The 19,954-nt window shown below is 52.8% G+C and overlaps 1 protein-coding gene across 3 annotated transcripts in view; it reads right to left on the bottom strand.

Moving 5' to 3' along the window:
* P2RY6 (pyrimidinergic receptor P2Y6) overlaps positions 1-19,954 on the bottom strand; it is a 105,653-nt gene that overhangs the window by 9,637 nt on the left and 76,062 nt on the right. The gene's annotated exons all lie outside the window — the stretch shown is intronic.

The raw sequence follows: 19,954 nt of genomic DNA, 5'->3' as shown, positions 1-19,954 counted from the left end.
ATCACCCCCATCCCTCAAATGACCCCACTGGCCCTTCATTCAGCTCAAGGTCCAGCTCATAAATCTGAGTGCCACCAATATGATCATCTAAGGCTCCTGCATAGCCCAGGCCAGAGGATTTCACCAAGTGACTCCTGCATTGACCTCAGAACTACTCGCGGAGCCAGATCATAGCATCTCCTCCCGTCTTGATTTAGTGAGGCGGTTCTCCTGTCCTCCCCCGACCCCTCTCCATTACCACCCAGCCCCAGACTGCACAGAATTGCTTCTCTCGCTTCAATCTCCTTCATGGACCTTGTCTCTTCCCATTCTGTTCCCCATTCCCCTAGCACCAGCTTCCTCCCCTCCCCTCATGATGTACTAATACCACTCTGGGCCCAGAGACCCCACACAAGATCAGAGCCCCGTTGTGCTAGGTGCTGTACACATGCACAGCAAGTCCCTGCACTGAGGTGCAGCCAATGAAAACAGACAAGAGACAAAAAGTGGGAGCAAGGAAGGGTTAGCCCCTGCGGGGCTTTGAGACAGACAGAGATTAAATTATTTGCCCAAGGTCACACAGTGAGTCTGTGTCAGAGCCACAAAACGAACCTAGCTATCCTGGATCCCAATCCAGTGCTTCAACCGCACGACAATCCTTCCCCTTCCCACTGCCACGCTGTCGGTGCAAGTGCCTTCTCCCTTGCAGCTGCTGCCATCTTGCCATGTCTCTGAAAACATGGCTCCATCTCTTTCCCTCCACTGTGAGTATTATCTCACTCTCCAAGCAAATTCATTCAAGTGGATAAAGCCCTTAGGGAGAGCTAGATTTTAGACTCTTTGGGAACAGTGACTGTGTTCATATAGGGCCCAGTACAGTGGGTGGCTGATCCCAACCCGGGCCTCTGGGGCGGGCGCTAGTGTAATATAAACACTCACCTGGCGTAAATCAGCAGCAGCATCTCTCCACTGAAGTCAACTGAGCTACAGTCAAGTGAGAACATGGTCCCCAATAAGCAATGGTAAACAGAGCACGTGTGGAAGATGCTACCTAGTGTAAAATGGCCCAGAACTGGCGATGGCTCACTGTGATTGCCTTGTGACAACACTTATCCAATGCATTAACAGCACTGGCACACTAGGCCAGGTACCATCCAGGGAAGATCTCAGTGCCCTGTCTACACAGTGGCTTTGCTGCCATTGCAGCTGTAGGAGGTCCCTGTGTAAACCCTTAGTCTAGACGAGGCCTTAATGCAATCAAATGCTGTGGATACAGAAAGTGCCACAAGAACTATTTGATGCTGCATGTTTCCCCAGCACCACTCTGAACCCTGCAGCCAGGCACTCAGATATCACAGAATATGCCCCAAGAAAGTCCAGGATACACACGTTAACACACTTCAAACTGCCTTCCCCACACAAGGACTCTCTACCCGAGAATTAGATCGCATCATGGAACGAGCTACCCACATACCCAGAGAGACCTTGCTTCAATACAGAGGGGAAAAACCCACTGACTGCACACTCCTCTCTGTCACCTACCACCCCACACTGGAACCCCGATGGGGTATCATCAAACAACTACAACCCATACTCAGTGGGGACCACATCCTGAAAGAAAACTTTCCTGAACCCTTCTCTTTTGGCCATCAAACAACCCCCCAGTCTCATCAGGAGCCAGCTCCATACAGACCAGGATCCACCAACACAAAGTGGCACCAGTCCCTGCCATAACAACAGATGCAAAACCTACAAACATTTCTCAGCTGCTGTTCCATACCCCACCCCCAACACACCTTTCAAACTCCACGAGTCCTAAAAAAGTCCATCACGACATGTGATGTATCTCACCCAGTGCTCGAAACATCCCAATAACAACTGTGCGGGGGACACCAGACCATCACTCCACTCTCGAATGACCTCACACAGGAAAATGATAAAAGACAAAAACACCCTCTTACCCATGGGCGAACACTTCTCACAAAGTGATCACTCAACATCTGACTTCTCAGTCCTCGTCCTCCAAGGAAAGCTGCACAAAGCCTTCAAAAGATGAGCCTGGAAGCTTAAATCCATAGCTCTGCTGGACACCAAACAATGATGGACTTAATGAGCCATAAAGCCAGTGTCTCTTATTACAAAATGTTGTGACCCACTAACTCCTCCGTTGTCCTATGACTGTACGAGTGCTACCTGCCCACTTCAATTTTAATGGTCTCTTGCAACATGTGTTAACTCTTTAGCTGCTCCACCCTTTAGCTGTGATGCTCTGAGTGCTTTACCCAGACCTGAAGCAGAGCTCTGCGTAGCTCAGAAGCTCGTCTCTCTCACCAACACAAGTTGGTCCAATAACAGCTATCACCTCGCCCACCTTATCTCTCTAGTATCCTGGGACCAACACTGCAAACAACAACGGGAGCAAATAGTCCAATGGTGATGGGTTAGTATGATGTGAACTGGAAATTATTAGATCCCTTAACAATAAAACACCCCCAGGTCCTCCTAACATGGACAGACAGCTTCCTTTCTTCCCTCCTGGAACAGGTCATGGATACAAATGCCCCAAGAGTGTATAACGGGATGACAGGCAGCACAACCTTGGCAGAGAGTAACTAGATCCCCACAGAAAGGCCTGATCCAGTTGCCACTTAACTCCATGGCAGCCTGTTGACTGCAGTGGGAGTTGAATCAGGCCCTGGCATAGGCACCAACTCCGTGGGTGCTCTGGGGCTGGAGCACCTAGGGAAAATAATTGGTGGGTGCAGCAGCTTTCCGCCCTCCCCTGCTCCAGCTCACCTCCGCTCCGCCTCCACCTCCTCCACGAGTGCACCGCTGTGTCCTACTTCTTCCCGCCCCTACCAGTGCTTGCACCGTGAAACAGCTGTTTGGCGGGGCAGGCAGGTAGGAGGGAGGAGGGGGAATGTGGTGTGCCAAGGGAAGAGGGGGGGGCCAGGGGGAAGATTTGGGGAAGTGATCCAATAGGAGAGGGGAGGGGGCGGAGTTGGGGCAGCGTCTTTGTGGAAGGGGTTGGAATGGGGGTGGGGCCAGGGGTGGGGAAAGTGTGGAGCAGGGGTGGAAGCACCCATTGGTGCCGGAGAAAGTTGGCGCCTATGGGCCCTGGCTTGTTATCTATCAAGTGCCCTGGGGCTGGAGCGTGTGTTAAGTGCCTGCCCTCCTTGGCAGGGGGTCCGTGCTCTGTGACACAGGGGTGCCCCAAGCGCTTGCCAGGAGCTGCACTGAACATACGCAGCACCAACAGTGAGGCCTGACTCAGGCTGGCCTCCCAGCGAGTGTGACAGGAGCAGGGGAGGGAGGGATGAGGAGCTGTCTTACCAGGCCAGGTACAGGAACCAGCAATGGGAGCAGAATGGCAGCAAAGGATCGGCCTTTAGCAGGGGAACGAGGGGGAGTGGGAAGAGCTCAATCCCTTTGTCCCAGGAGGTTTGCTGGCTGCTGCTTCCCACAGGCGAGCCGTGCCCTGCAGCGCGTCAGGCCGGGACACGCCGCTGTGCTAACGATAACTGTTTATCTACTGAATCATAAAAGACACTGGGTCGAGGCGGAAGGTCCTCTGGTGAGTTACGACTCCAGTGTCTGAGAATCGTCGTCAGTGGCGCAAGAGAGCAAGCGGGGCCAGACGCTCTGCGTCAAATCCATTCCTGCTGGAGCCGCAGTGACTTGGGTCCAGCCCACAGCTACGTGGTCTGCCCTGTGGTCACGCTGTGACCAGCCCTGCTGGCACAGGGGCTGTGTGGTTAGTGGGCAGGATAACATCACTGCCAAGGAAGGCTCTGTGAACCCCGATCCTGAGCATCTGAGGGGCGGGGTGTAGCAGGGTGGTCACCCCGCTCCTGCCCTGAGGGGCTTAAAGCAGCCCTGGGAGAGGGCTGTGGCAGGGGAAAAGCTGGGCTCATTGGGAAAGCAGCCACAGCTGCAGCCAGTGCAATCAGGGCCCAGCTGGCCCTTATAAGAGGGCAGTGGACCAGATGAAGAGACTCTCCCTCTAGCCTCTGGAGAGAGCAGGACCTGGCTGCCTGGGAGCTGGGAAGGTACCTAGGCTGGAGCAGTGCGGGGAAGGGCAGAGGGAGCTGGGGAGCTCTAGCCTAGCTAAGCCCCAGGCTGCAGGCCGAGTTAAGGGCCCACAAAAAGGGTACGATGGCTATAGAGAAGCAGCACAGGAACAGGCAGAGGCAGCTGGTCCAACCCCCCTTGCCGACGAAGAGTGGTTTATAGACTGCAGTGAGCGGGGACTAGATGGTGACTGGAAGTAGCCACTGAGGCAAGGTGGGGATAGAGGGTTGTGGAGAGACCCAGATTGTGGGTTACTGCTGGGGCAGAACCCCTGGACAGAAGGCACCGGGGTCTGGGAGGGACACGGGGTCCAGCGGCAGGTGAGACATCAGCCAGCAGACGGTGCTCTGGATCTGGAAAAGAGCTAGTTCCCTGGACAACCAGCAGGAGGCACTGCGCTGGTGAGTCATCGCCCTGTCACGGGGGGCTCAACATCTCGTGGGCTGGGAGAGCTCCCAGGATCAGGGCCCACACTAGAGAGGCTCCGGAGCCACTCAGAAGTCACCAGACTGACTGCCTCGTGCCTTGGGCGAGCCTGGCTAGAACAAGACTCAAAAAGCACAAATGTGAGAGCGAACCAGCCACTGAAATCTGAGCTTTGCTGGGAACGTTCAGGATAAAACCACCGGCATGAGACAGGGAGGTTTGCAGCCGACCCGAAGGAACCTTTTAGCCCAGTATGGCTGAGACCGGGGGAGGCGAGTGGGGCATCGTGAGACCTGACTTTTATTCCCAGCCCTGCCACTAACTCACAGTGTGATCCTGGGCAAGTCACTTCACCTCTGTTTTTCCCTCCTGTGGTCTGTCTGCCTTGTCTTATCTAGACCACCTTTGGGGCCGGGGCCGTCACGCTCCGTTCTCCTGCAGTGTCTGACACAAGGGGGTGCTGCTCTTAGCCGGTAGATGCTATGGTTGGTCAGACTCATTATCTAGGCCAGGGGTAGGCAACCTATGGCACATGTGCCAAAGTCAGCACACAAGCTGATTTTCAGTGGCACTCACATTGCCCTGTTCCTGGCCACCAGTCCGGGGGGCTCTGCATTTTAATTTAATTTTAAACGAAGCTTCTTAAACATTTTGAAACCTTATTTACTTTACATACAACAATAATTGTTATATATTATAGACTTATAGAAAGACCTTCTAAAAAGGTTAATGTATGACTGGCACGCGAAACCATAAATTAGAGTGAATAAATGAAGACTCGGCACAGCACTTCTGAAAGGTAGCCAACCCCGATCTAGGAATTAGGGCCGTCGAGCGATTAAAACCATTAATCGTAATTAACTGCGGTGTTAATAGCACTAAGCAATAATTGAATACTTTTCAAAAAATATTTTTGGGGGCTTTCTATATTTTCAAACATACTGATTTCAATGACAACACAGAACACAAAGTCCATAGGGCTCACTTTACACTATTCATTCTGATTACAGATATTTGCACCGTAAGAAAGAACCAGAAAAAACAACATTTCAATTCACCTCGTACACGTATTGCAGGGTAATCTTTATCATGAAAGGTGAAGTTGCAAATGAATCATTATGATGTTTGCATAACACCCTTCAGCCAAGCAAGCCCTTGTTTGCAAGGGAGGGTGGATTTTACCTCAGGGACTCTGCAGCGGCCGGTGAGGAGAGGCTGGGGCAGGGAGGCTGAGCTCGCCAGGCCCCTCTTCCCTGTGGCAGCGGTTATCAAGCTTTTTGGGCTGGTGACTCCTTTTGGAATTAAAAAAAAGTGTGCCCCCCCATCTTCAGCACCAGGGGGATCAGGGTGTGGGGCTCTGGGCTCCAGCCTCCCCCCAGCTGCCTGCAGAGCTGTGGGCTGCGGCTTCAGCACCTTCTTCCCACCCTCTCCCGCCCCAGAACTCTGGGCTGGGGCTTTAGCCCCATGCTCCCCCCACCCCCATGTCTCCCTCCCCACCCAGAGGTATGCGATTAATTGACAAAAAAGTTAATGCCTGCAATTAATTGAAAACAAAATTAACCGTACTTAACCGACAGCCCTAGGAGGACTATATCACAAGTAGAAAATGAAGGACTAGGAGAACCACTGGAAGGGAGATGTATTTACAGAAAGCAATATAACCCACATGACGCCAGCTCGTTCGTCCCAAGAGCGCTGTTATTAGTTAAACTGAGAGTAAGAAGCTGTCATAGAAAGGAAGATTTATGGACAATTGGCCCCATGTTGCAGGGAAAGGTGAAAAAAATCCCAGGGTCTCTGCCAATCTGATCTAGGGGAAGATTCCTTCCCGACCCCAAATATGGTGATCAGTTAGACCCTGAGCATATGGGCAAGACCCACCAGCAAGACATCTGGGGAAGGTTTCCCTGTAGTAACTCAGAGCCCTCCCCATCTCTAGCTGTTTGGAGATATTTTCTACTAGCAGTTGCACATCAGCTATATGCCAGTGTAGGCGGTCTCATCACACCATCCCCTCCAAACTTATCAAGCTCAGTCTTGAAGCCAGCTAGGTTTTTTTTGCCCCCAGTGCTCCACTTGGGATGCTGCTCCAGCCTAAACTTGTTGATGGCCAGTTTATATCCATTTGTTCTTGTGTCCACATTGGTGCTTAATTTAAAGAACTCCTCTCCCTCCCTGGTATTTATTCCTCTGATATATTTATAGAGAGCAATCATACTTCCCCTCAGCCTTAGTTTGGTTAGGCTAAACAAGCCGAGCTCTTTGAGTCTCCTTTCATAAGGCAGGTTTTCCATTCCTCGGATCATCCTAGTAGCCCTTCTCTGCACCTGTTCCAGCTTGAATTAATCTTTCTTAAACATGGGAGCCCAGAACTGCACACTTAATGTTGATGTGTCACTTAAAGTCGATACACCAATCTCAGTAATAGGAGCCAGGGGAGTTCACCCCTCTGAGCCATTGTCTCAGGCTATCTGCAGACGCAGGCAAGCATCACTGCATCCATTACTTTTGATTCACATTGGGAAGGGTCTCTCAGCAGCCAAGAGGGCTAGAAATTTACTTTTTGTTTAACATTAAAGCTAAGATAGCATATCTGACTGTGCCACGCAAGCTACGTGACTGCACAATAGAGGACAGCTCCGGCCTACAGGCCGTGCGTTGGACTCCCATCTAAAAGCGCTGACCTCTCTCCCTTGCATGATTTCCTTGTACAGTTCCTTTACAAGTTCTGTGTGGTGCCACTTTGTATGACATCAGGTAAAAGTGAAATTAACCAGGCAGATACAGTTTTATTCTCACGACTATACGGCTGATATTCTGAGATACACATATGTACTGTACCTATCGGGTTCCCCTTCTGCTTAAGGATCCCCCCTCCCCCCAGCCTAAAGGGAGGATCTACAGGACCTCAAAACCCAACTGAGTTCGAGGGTCAACTAATAAAAGAACAGGGACAGGAGTGCGGTCAGAGGGTCAAAAGGAGGGAGCCTGACGGGGACACCGAGCAGAGAACCCCAGACAGCGCCCACTGCTCCTCAAAGGCATCAAGGGAGCCAGTGGACGCCGCCCAGAGGAACTCCGCCCGGATACCTGAACAGACTAAGGATCGGAAACAAGCCCCACAGTCACAGGAGTCTCCATCGGCCAATCTCCTCTCCCTGGTTGCATAGATGGCCATTTTAGCCAGGGCGAGGAGGAGGTTACCAGGAGGTCCCGTGACTTTGTGGGGCCACGGATAGGGAGTGCATAAAGAAGGAGGTGAGGGGAAAAGTGCAGCCAGAAACATAACAGGATATTGGTGAGGAGCCAGTATAGGGCTGCAACCTGGGGCACTCTAAGTAAACATACGCCAGGGTCTCCCTCACGCCGCAGAAGGGGCAGATGTCTGGAACAGGGGTAAACCGCGCCAAATACACGCCCGTGCTCATGGCCCCGTGAAGGAGCCGCCAACTGATATCCCTAGCGGGCCTCGGGACCAGAGTAGAGTAGAGGCTGGCCCACTGGGGCTCCTCACCCTCGAGAGGTGGCAGGAGGTCCTGCCACTTTGTGTCGGGGCGGGACACGAGGGTGAGGAAGTGAAGGGTGTGGAGCACGAGTGTGTAGAGATGTTTCCTTGGCACGGTTTGGAAGCAGACCGGCTGCAGATTGTGCAGCCGGCTTGCGGAGAAGGGGCAAGGGGGCCAGTCGGGTCCACGGGGCAGAGGCATGATGAGAAGGTCCAGAGGGCCCAGGCTGGAGAGTGGGTGGGGCGTGCCCTCTCGCAGGACCCGGTCGACGTAGGCCCAAGCAGTGGGTGGCAAAGCGGCCTTCACCTCCTGTAGTACGTGCCAGGGAGTACAAGGTCTGGAGAGCCCCATACGCCGAGTGAGCATCAGGGGATCCAGCCACTCTCCCCGGTCGTAATCCAAGAGGTCTCCGACCCTGCTAGCTTCTGCCAGGACCAACCTCCAGCGCACCGCAGGGGACTCCACCACATGCACACAGAGCTGGGGGTTGTGTAGCAGGGGCTCCGCGAGGAGATCTGCCCCTTCTGTGGCCGCCATGCACCTGGTCGCTGAGAACAGTTTCCAGGTCCAGAGAAGGTCCTGGTAGAAGACCGGCAGCTTGGAGAGGTCTCGTGGAAGACCTCTCGGATAGAGCACATATGTACTGTAGTGGGGCAGTCACCCCATTCCCTGGCTAAGAGCAGGGCCAGATTAATTTTTTGTGGGCCCAGCTCCAAACATACTTGTGGGCACCCCTGGGAAATGATTGTAAAAGGGGCCGGGGCAAAAGCACAGTGGGGCAGGAGCTAGGGTTGGGGTGAGGGGCAAACTGCAAGCAGAGCAGGTCTGGGGATGGTGGTAAACAGGATCCACCCCTGCCCGCATAGAGTGGGTACCTACCTTCTCTCTGGTTCTAGCCCATTCTCTTTATCCCTCTCTGCACTGATCTGCCCCTCCTCCAGTGTGACAAAGTGGGAATGTTGTTAATGTTTTCTATGAATAGTGTGTGGGTGCCTCAGTTTCCCCTATGCATTTCTTAAATATCTAGGAGATGGGATAAGAGAGTGTGATTGTTGCAGAGCCCAAGAGGGCAGATGCGATGCTGTCTGCACAGAGAATGACTGACACACTGTCTCCTGGCAACTGATGGCCTGGGCCCCTCCTCTGCAAGATGTTGGAGAACAAAGAGATCAGGTGGCTTCCTGGCCCAGGGAAAGAGACAAAGGACAGAGGAGGGGCTGGGGGGTAGTGTTGCAGTTTGGAGTTGGCTGGGGAAATGGAGGGATGCCCAGGACTGGTGTCTGGGTTCCCTACCCCACAAGATGGACCTGACTGAGGGGTCCTGTTCTCCATACCTACAAGCTCTGCTTTGACTGTGTTCCTGTCGTCTAATAAACCTTCTGTTTTACTGGCTGGCTGAGAGTCACAGTAATCACAGGAAGTGGGGGGTGCAGGACCCTGACTCCCCCACACTCCGTGACATCCAGCAGCAGCAGGACAGGTTCTCTTCCAGCCCTCGGGGGTGGGTGTTGGGAGGAGCAGAGGATAATGCGGTTTACTCCTATAACCGGACTCTTAGTTTCCAGTCAGTACGGCTAACTGGACACCCAGGTCTCGTTTTCTACTGGAGTTTCCAGTCTAAAACTGGATACCTGGCAATAGAGGTGCCAGAAAAGCCTGATGGGAGGAGAGGGGCAAGCAATCATTTTTAGAAGTGAGACGGCTAAGCCTTAAGCAGTGGGAAGCAAGGGGTGGGTGGGCTAGGGAGTAGAGAGGAACTAATGGGCAGGGCCATGTCTGCTGTACTGCCCAGGTAGGTTGGAGACTGTGGGGATCAGCTGACACCAGCCCAGGTGACGTGACAGCCAGTGGTGGGTTTAGAGTTAGTGGAACCCCCCCAGGCCCTGTGCTCAGCTTCATTTTTGGGGCCCCTCCTTGGGACCCAGCCAAGAAAAAAGAACATTCTCTCATCTCCCTCCGCCCCTGGTTTTTTTCCTTCATCCTCCTCCTATAAGTAACAGCAAGTAAATGAAAATAAAGTGAGGTACCTTGATTGTTCTTGTAGTCTAATTTATTTTTCCACAGACCACTTGAAAATCGCGGAGGGTCTCGATGGACCACTTAATGATCTTTCCAAATATTGTAAAACATGTTGGGGTGCAGGGTCTAGCCAGGAGCTAGGGTGAGGGAGGGGGCTCAGGGTTGGGGCAGGAGGTTGGTTTGTGGTGCGCTTACCTGAGGCAGGTCCTGTTTGGTGTGAGGGGTGCAGGTGGGAATGCGGGGGGGGGGGGGTGCAGGAGCTCATGTTTGGTGCTCAGGATGGGGATAGGGATGTGGGGGGTTCAGAAGTCAGGGCATGGGGTGTGGAGGGGCTAGCTGTATGTGGAGGGTGGAGACAGGGCAGGGGGCTGGGTGTGTGTGATGGGGGTGCAGGGGTCAGGGCATGGGGTTGGGTGTGTGTGACGGGGTAGGGGCTGGAGGCTGAAGGTGTGTGAGGGGGGTTCAGGGTCTGAGTGGGCAGAGGGCTGTGAGTGTGGGCTGGGGTCATGGGGGTGCTCACATCAGGGGGTTGGAGGGGGTATGCCCCAGTTCGAGCCCCTTCCCCTTCTCCTCCTCCCCCGAGCAGTGAGGGTGCCGAGGCTCCGCTCCTTCTCCTCCCTCAAGCAGCTGATCCAGCTGATCAGCAGCAGGGGGAATGTAGCACACTGGGGAAAGGGAAGAGGAAGAAGCTTGGCTGTCGGCAGCACTAAGCTTCTGCCCCCAGCGGGGGTGGGAAGGGCATGGGTAGAGAAGAGCAGGCTGGGGGCCCCTTTGGGCCATGGGCCCAGCACCATAGTAAATCCAGTACTGGCTAAGAGGGGTTAAACACAGCCCTGGAGAGGGCTGCAGCTGAGAACAAGGCTAGACTACTGGGGAAGCAGCAACAGCTGGGGCAATGCCCCAATCAGTCCGAAGCTGGCCCTATAAAAGGGCTGTGAGCCCACTGAAGAGTCTCTCATGCTGGAGAGAGAAGAACTGGGCTGCCTGAGAGCTGTGAAGGTACCTTGAGTGGTGCAGAGCTGGAAGAAGGCCAGAGGAGTTCTAGTCCAAGAAACCCCCAGGCTGCAGGCCTTGCTGAAGGCCCAGAGCAGGTACTGGGGTTGCAGAGGTGCAGCCCAGAATTAGGCAAAGGCAGCAGGTCCAAAACCCCCTTGCTGATGATGAGTGGACACGACAGACTGCAGCTTGCCCCAGTGAGTAGGGGCTAGATGATGACTGGCAGCACCTACTGAGGCAAGGTGAGATTGAGGGTTCCCCCTGGGAGGGGAGACCCAGAGACTGCAGGGGCACTGCAGTGTGTAGAGCCCTTATGAAAGGGGCACCAGGGTCTGGGAGGGACATGGGGGGGCAATGACATGCAAGTCACTGGCCAGCAGAGGGTGCTCTGGAGCTGGAGAGTTAATTCCCAGGATGACCAGCAGGAGGTGCTGTGCCAGTGAGTTGTTGCCTTGCTACAGTACATATGGTTTTATACCATGTAGTACAACATAAGGTTAACACAGAACTCCACCAGTGCAAGTGGTCTGATACCTGAATTTCTGAGCTGCCGTGCACTCCTCGTGAAGGCTCTGCTTGCCTCTGGAAAATTAGGCCTCTGTTGTTTAGGCACCACAACTTAGACCATTTTGCCTAAGTGTATATCCATGTAATTTTCTACACAGTGGACTAAATTCTGATCTCAATGATGCTGGTGTAAATCCAGAGTAATAGCTAGTAGAGCTACTCTGGGGTTCCTACAGGCTATCACTGCAGAATCTGGCCCCCTGCATATGCCCCAACTATTCCTGTTGTACCAATCAGCAGAGATTTGTGAACGAGTGGGTGCCATGGGATCTGCACAGCCTTGGAGATTCCTGATGGCAGATACAGCCTTGGGAACATACACAGTCCTTCTTAGTCAGGCTGGGCTGTCTCATTACCATGGCAGCTCATTAACTGGTCCAAAGCATGTCTTAGGCCTTGTCTATACTGAGGATTTTCACTGTTAGTGACCAGCCACTGGCACAGGCAAAGCCACTACATTGCATGATTTGCGCTGGGGGAGTTTGCCTGAAGCTAGAGGAAGGTGCACAGCCATAGGAAGAGTTTGACTTCTTAATTTTTGGGGGGTGCTCCAGTCAGGCCAATGGGGCTGCATGTGTGTGCCTGGGGCAAATTCCATGCCTGCCCACCGGGGCACCAGTTCAGATATTTTTTTTTTTGGGGGGGGGCAACTTTAACCATTATTCCAGGGACTACACAGGCAACTGAAAACTCTAGGAGTTTTTTGGCAGATAACTTAAAAATCATCTGACTGTATCTAATTCCTAAATCAAGAAAAAAAATTAATTAGACCCACTCAGCTCTAATACTAACATGTTCTGTCATGTGGTAAGTCTCTTAAGGGATACTGGTTAGGTTTAAAATTGTAATGTATATTCTTACTCAGATACACTTATTGATGTCACCATCATGACCATATAGTCTGACCTCCTGCACCTTGCAGGCCACAGAACCTCACCCACCCGCTCATCTAATAGATCCACAACCTCTGGCTGAGTTACTGAAGTCCTCAAATCACGGTTTAAAGACTTCAAGTTACACTATTTTAAAACTGCAATTGACCCATGCCCCACGCTGCAGAAGAAGACTGGCACCCTGGTGGTGGTCTATCTGACCTGGGGGAAAATTCCTTCCCAACCCCAAATATGGCAAGCGGTTAGACCCTGAGCATGTGGACAAGACCCACCAGGAAGATAACTGGTTATCCTTTAGTACTACAGAGAATTCTTTCCCAACTGGGGATTTTTGCTGCTAGTAGTCATAGACGGGCTATATGCCAATATAGGCAGTCCCATCATACCATCCCCTCAATAAATGTATCAAGCTTAGACTTGAAGCCAGTTGGGTTTCTTGCCCTCACTGCTCCCCTGGGAAAGCTGTTCCAGAACTTCACTCCTCTGATGGTTAGAAACCTTCATCTAATTTCAAGTCTAAACATCCTGATGGTCAGTTTATATCTATTTGTTCTGGAATCCACATTGGTGCTTAACTTAAATAACTCCTCTCCTGCCCTGGTATTTAACCCTCTGATGTATTTACAGAAAGAAATCATATCACCCCTCAGCCTTCTTTTGGTTGGGCTAAATAAGCCAAGTTCTTTGAGTCCCCTCTCATAAGGCAGGTTTTTCATTCCTCGGATCATCCTAATAACCCTTCTCTGCACCTGTTCCAGTTTGAATTCATCCTTCTTAAACATGGAAACCAGAACTTAATGTGATATTCCAAATGAGGTCTCAACAGTGCCTTGTATAATGATACTAACACTTCCTGGTCTTGCCTGTTGCACCCCAGGACCGTGTTAGCCTTTTTCACAGCCACATCACATTGCTGGCTCATAGTCATCCTGGAATCAATCAATATACCCAGGTCTTTCTCCTCCTCTGTCACGTCCATCTGGTAAGTCCCCAGTTTATAGCTAAAATTCCTGTTGTTAGTCCCTAAATGCATGACTTTGCACTATTAAATTTCACCCCATTTCTATTACTCCAGTTTACAAGGTCCTCCAGATCTTCTTGTAGGATATTCCGGTCCCCCTCCATATTGGCAATACCTCCCAACTTCCCTCTAGCCAAGGGATGGGCAAACTACAGCCCACGGGCTGGATCTGGCCTGTCAGGGCTTTGGATCTGGCCCACGGGACAGCCACCCCTGTGGCATCAGGGGCCCCACGCCACTCCCGGAAGTGGCCAGCACCATGTCTATGTGGTCCTCTGCATGCTGCCCTTGTCCGCAGGCACCGCCTCCCACAGCTCCCATTGGCCGGGAACAGAGAACCGCGGCCAATGGGAGCTTCAGGGGAGGGACCGACAGGCAAGGGCAGCATATGGAGCCCTCTAACCCTCCCAGAGGCCACAGGGATGTGGTGCAGGCCGCTTCTGGGAGCGGTGCAGCGTAGGGTCAGGGCAGGCAGGGAGCTGGCCTTAGCCCTGCTGTGTGCCGCTGCCACGCTGGAGTCTGCACCTTGAATCCCTCCTGCATCCCAACCCCTTGCCCTGACCCCCTTTCTGCACCCCACACCTTCCTGCACCCAACCCTCTGCCCTGAGCCCCCTTGTACATACTGCTCTCCCTCCCGCACCCCACTCCTCTGCCCCAGCCCTACATTCATGGCCCTGCATGCAATTTCCTCACCCAGATGTGGTCCTCAGGCCAAAAAGTTTGCCCACCCCACTCTAGCCTGACAGTTCACTTTTCAGTACGACCCGTTGCAGTCTCCCCTTTAACCAGTTCTTTATCCACCTTTCAGTTCTTATATTAATTCTCATCTTCTCCAGTTTAACAATTTCCCATGTGGAACTGTATCAAATGCCTTCCTGACGCACAGGTAGATTAGATCTACTGCATTTCTTTTGTCTTAAAAATGAGTTATCTTCTCAAAGAAAGATATTAGTGACTTTGTTACTACATCTTGAATCTACAACTAATTTCTATCATTTGGGCTACTTTTTGCAGTTCATCAAGCTTGGAACGGATCATTTAACTTTAGGAAACATGCTAACAGCCCTTTCTTATCTTAATCACCCGTTAATCCCTGTGTGCCCTCAGGGGCGCAAGCTGGGAGCAGTCTCCTGGCTCCTCTGCAGAACCTCTTATATTGCACACTAAGGCTGCCTCCCTGAGGCTTGCCGTTTGGGGGAGGCAATGCCCCCCTGAAAAATCCAGCCATGTGCACAGCCATTTTGTCAGTCTACACTAGGGGTTTGAACCAATGCTGCCGTAATGCGAAGCCAGCCAGGAGCACCCATGACAGCAGCAGATGGTACAAAAGGACTGGTAACCGTCATCTCATTGCCAATTTCCAATTGCAGACAGTGCTGTAGCTGGTAACTGTCTCTGCTACCTTGCAAAGGCAAATGAATGCTGCTGTGTAGCACTGCAGTACCGCCTCTGTCAGCAGCATCCAGTACACATACAGTGACAGTGAAAAAAGGCTAAACAGGCTCCATGGTTGCCATGCTATGGCATCTGCCAGTGCAATCCAGGGAAAAAGGGCGCAAAATGATTGTCTGCCGTTGCTTTCACAGAGGAAGGAATGAGTGACAACATTTACCCAGAATCACCTGCGACACTGTTTTGCATTGGGATCTCAACCCAGAATTCCGATGGGCGGGGGAGACTGTGGGAACTATGGGATAGCTACCCACAGTGCAACGCTCCAGAAATTGACGCTAGCCTAGGTACATAGATGCACACCACCGAATTAATGTGCTTAGTGTGGCCGCGTGCACTCAACTTTATACAATCTGTTTTAAAGAACAGTTTCTGTAAAATCGGAATAATCCCATAGTGTAGACATACCCCCTAGTCCCAGCTCTGAAGGTACTTATCTAGCCCTCATCCTTAGAGCATCTGAGAGCCTCACACTCTTTAATATCTTAGTCTCACAACACCCCTGTGAGCCATGGCAGGCTATCCCTATTGTACAGATGGGAATGAGGACCGCGTGACTTGCCCAGGGTCACACAGGGAGTCTGGGGCAGAGCTGGGAATTGAACCTTAAATCCTAGTGCCTTAAATCCTAACTCCTGTCCTGCAGGAAGGATGCCCAGCAAGAGCTCAGTGTCACCCCAGCCTCTACGCTGCCCTGCTCCTTCTTGGCTGTGGCGGGGGCGGGGGGAGTGCATTGGATTTCCTCATTCAGGCCCCCTCTTTGGAACCCACTGGAGACTTTCCCCATTCCAGGCTGCTGGTGGACGGTTTCCATTGCCCTTCCTGCCCCCCACCATGCTGCTGGGAGGGGAGTCCCGCTGGCAGCTGGGAAGAGGAGCTGCATTGTCCATCCCCATCCTCCTGATGCAGAAAGGAACTTCATTTCCCCTCCCCCACTCTTCCAGCTCTTGGGGGGTGGGCAGGGCAGGGGACTGCCCCACCATCCTGCTGCAGAGAGGTCCTCCTCTTGGAGCTGCTCCCCCTGATGGGGGATTCTATGTGGCAGGGGTCTCCAATGCTGGGGGGAGGAAGGGGGAACAGATGAGGGGATGGTGGGGTGCTTCCCCCCAGGAGCCTGCACCCTGTGGAGAGGGGCAATGGGTGGTCTTGGAAGGGGTGACAGGCTGGCCCTGCGTGTGGACAATGCAGGGGCTGGGTCCGCTGGCTGTGCAGACGTGGTGCAATGAGCTGAGGTATTGCAAGGCAGGCAGGCCTGGTGCCACCAGTTCCTCTTTCAATTCCCGCCTCTCTAGTGGCTTTTACATGTTGGCTTCCACGTCCCCTCCCCAACAGCCCGGGGCTGTGACTCACCGAGGCCAAGAAGGAAGCAAAAACGAGAAGAAATCCAATGAGTGAAAGAGTTTGTGGCTGAGAGCATGCTTGGCATTTTGAGAACTGGCCGCTGCAGTCATTAGATCGGGGGAGAGATGGCTGGGACTCCTGGTGGTTCAGGCTGCCCCTCTAGCTCCTGAGCCTGGGTACTGCAGCAGCTGAGATTCTGAACAGGGAAGTGTTTAAACCACTAGCAGACCTTCTCTGAGAATGAGGCTAAGGATGGTTTTGTGGCCAGAGCCTGGGGATCTGGTTTCTCTTCCCAACTCTGCCAGTGCTGCACTCCTGTGGGTCCTTATGCAAATCGCTCCACCTCTCTGAGTCTCGTTCTGCCCCCCAGAACATGACTACTGCAGCTTACTTCTCCCAGGGGGTGTAGTGAGGCTACACACGTTAGGATTTGCCCCACACTTTGACATCCTCCGGGGGAAGGCACTGTCTGTAAGTCAAAGTGTTATCGTCACTATGGAGCTCCTTGGGGGGCAGAGATCGAGATGAGCAGTGGGGCAGCAGGCCAGCAACAAAGGGCATCTGGCAGTGCTGCACAGGGAGAGTTGGTCCAGGCCTGGGATTGAGTAGCTGCTATTAATCCCTTGCTCTCACACGATCCATTCCATTCCCCCTACTGGAGGCTGCTCTATGCCCTGGAATAAGAGTTCTGTAGTGGAAGGGTACCTCTGCACTGCATTAAAAGCCCTGGAGTGTCGCCACTGCTGGCCCAGATTAGTGGACTTGGGCTTGGGAGGCTCTGGCTGGGAGCTAAAAATCGCAGAGTAGCCTTCAGGCTCGGGCCATAAAGGGCAGGCTCCGGAACCCTGCGAGGCAGGTGAGTCTTGGAGCCTGGGCTCCCGCCCCAGCCCGAAACGTCTGCACTGCAATTTTGAGTCCGGCGAGATCGAGTCTATTGACCCAATCTCAGACTCAGTGCCGCGGGTATTTTATTGCAGTGCAGACATACCCGAAGAGGCTCCTGGGAGGCTCAGATGACTATCTGGCCATCAGGCTGCAGGGAGATGGGGGTGATTTCCCTGCATCTGATGGGCTCATTCCCTATCACCCCCGTCAGAGAGGACGTATCCCTCCAGCTCCTACAGAATACAGCAGCATGTCTCCTCAGCAACCCAGGCCACCATGAGCACATCATCCTGGTCCTCTGCTCCCGACGCGGGCTTCCCGGAGAGTCAGATTCAAGGGTTTGGTCCTTCTCTTCACGGTGCTCACCAGCCTGAGTCCAGGGTGCCTAAGACGATCTAAAGCTCTAAGATGAAGACTATGGTCAACAACTGCCCCCTCTGGCACAGTGGAGCCCTCTGCAGTAACGGTGAAGCTCCTGGGCGGGGGCTGATCCAAGCAGTGGAATGAACTCCAGGAATTAAAGGCCATGACAAACCTCTCCATCTTCTGCTCCTGGGGCGAGGGACAGTTCTCCGACCTGCCTTCTCTAACGTAAATGTAGAGGAACGTGGACATAAAAGCCCAAACCCTGCCCTCCACTGCATGCGCAATTCTCCCCCTGGGGGAGGGATACAGAGAGAATGAACCACATGTGTGACGAACTGGGAAAGTTCTTAATGTTTTCTCTAAATACTGTGTTGGTGCCTCAGTGTCCCCATGGCAGTTCTTAAGTATCTGGCAGAGCAAAGGGCCAGTGCACCTAAATGCCTGACACTCTGTCTCTTAGCAACTGATGGCCTGGGCCCCTCCTCTGCAAAGGTACCAACTGAAGGTGTTGGAGACAAAGGGATCAGGTGACCTCCTGGCCCGGGAAAGGGGCTGAGCAGAGAGGAGGGGCTGGGGGGGTTGTTAGTCTGGAGCTGGCTGAGGGCAGACGTGGGGGTCTGGCTCACTGACCCCCAGAATGGACCCGGCCGAGGGGTCCGGTTCTCTGTACCTACAAGCTCTGTTTTAGACCCTGTTCCTGTCATTGAATAAACCTCTGTTTTACTGGCTGGCTAAGAGTCTCATCTGACTGCAAAGTGGGGGTGCAGGACCCGGTGGCTTCCCCAGGACCCCGCTGGGGTGGACTCGCTGTGGGAAGCGCACGGAGGGGCAGAGGATGCTGAATGCTCCAAGGAGAGACCCAGGAGGTGAAGCCGTGGGAGCTTCTTGCCCTGAACAAGTCTGCTCCAAGGAAGAGGAGGCTCCCCAAAGTCCTGACTGGCTTGGTGGGGAGCAGTTCCGGAGCATCGCCTGGGGACTCTGTAACAACCATGTGACAAATGTCAGTTACATCACAAGAACAGCCATCCTGGGGCAGACCATTGGTCCACCTAGTCCAGCATCCTGTCTTCCAACAGTGGCCAATGCCGGGTTCCTCAGAAGGAATGAACAGAACTGGGCAATTATCGAGTGAGCCATCCCCTGTCATCCAGTCCTAGCATCTCGCAGTCAGAAGTTTAGGGACACCCAGAGCATGGGAGTGCATCCCTGACCATGTTGGCTAATAGCCCCTGATGGACCTATCCTGCCGGGACTCTCTAAGTCTTTTTTGAACCCAGTTATCTCTTTGTCTTCACAACATACCCCTGGCAATGAGTTCCACAGGTTGACTATGCGTTGTCACATGATACATGACTGGAGGTGCTCCGATACTGTGGTGATGAGGGCAGGATAAATACTTAAGGACAGGATAGGATAGACACTAGAAATACAAAGCCCGTTGTTTGCCCTTGGAAGGAGTGCAGCAAATAAATCCTCAGGAGCTTCTGAAATGACACTGCAGCCTACTGACATAAACTTGGTCCAGCAGTAGTTTGCCCTAGTACACAGAGCAGCGGATGAAGTAGCAAGAAATGTGGGGCTCTGTTCCCGACTCTGCCACTGACCACAGGCAAATCATGTCACCTCTCTGTGCTGCTCTTTCTCCTCTGAGTCTTTTGTCTGTTTAGACTGCTAGCTTTCAAGGGCAGGGACCAGCCCCTCCTATGTGTATGTACAGCATCCAGCACGCTGGGACCCAATCTTGGAGGGAATGAAATGTTTCAGGAACAAAATCCAGGCCTTGCTAGCCAGTGCCTTTAGGAGAAGCTTGTCTGCCTAGTGCTTGGTTATGGAAAATTCCAAGCCAGTTAAAGTTTTTTTGAGAAACAGAAGAGATGGGGTGGAGGGAGGGGAGAATGTTTCCTATTTTTGCAGCAGTTCTTGGAGATCCCAGTCCCACTAGCATCCGCCCCAGCCTGCTCAGACACAGGGCAACCCCTTGCCAGCGTGCTCCTTCCCCCATGCATCTCAAGAGGGCTGCAGGGCATCCTGGTTCCCACTTGCTTTGCTCAGGCTAAACCCCAATATCAAGGTGCTGGGAATGGTGACAATGTCACTGAAGCAGAAGTTGGGTTACAGGAAGCCTACTTGTCGCCATGTTAAAAAAGCTGTGTCAAAAGAACAATGGAAAGAAAGGACTTTGTGGCTTGAGTTTATATCACCCAGGTACCACTGCAGCAGAATAAAGCACCAGTAATTAGCTTATATTTCCAGAGCACCTTACAGCCAGCAAGATACTCGAGCTCTTTACCTCAGCCACCACCACTATAGAGCCACCTCTTGAGTGGATCGTAGCAGCTGGTAAACACAGAGCAACGCTAACCAGTTTATGACCCAAAACTAATATATAGGATGTCATGCGGCCTGGTGGATTGGGCACAGGACTAGGAG

The sequence above is a fragment of the Gopherus flavomarginatus genome, chromosome 1 (genome assembly GCF_025201925.1).
Source record: "Gopherus flavomarginatus isolate rGopFla2 chromosome 1, rGopFla2.mat.asm, whole genome shotgun sequence".
Classification (NCBI taxonomy): Eukaryota; Metazoa; Chordata; order Testudines; family Testudinidae; genus Gopherus; species Gopherus flavomarginatus.
This window is presented reverse-complemented; position numbering and strand designations above follow the sequence as displayed.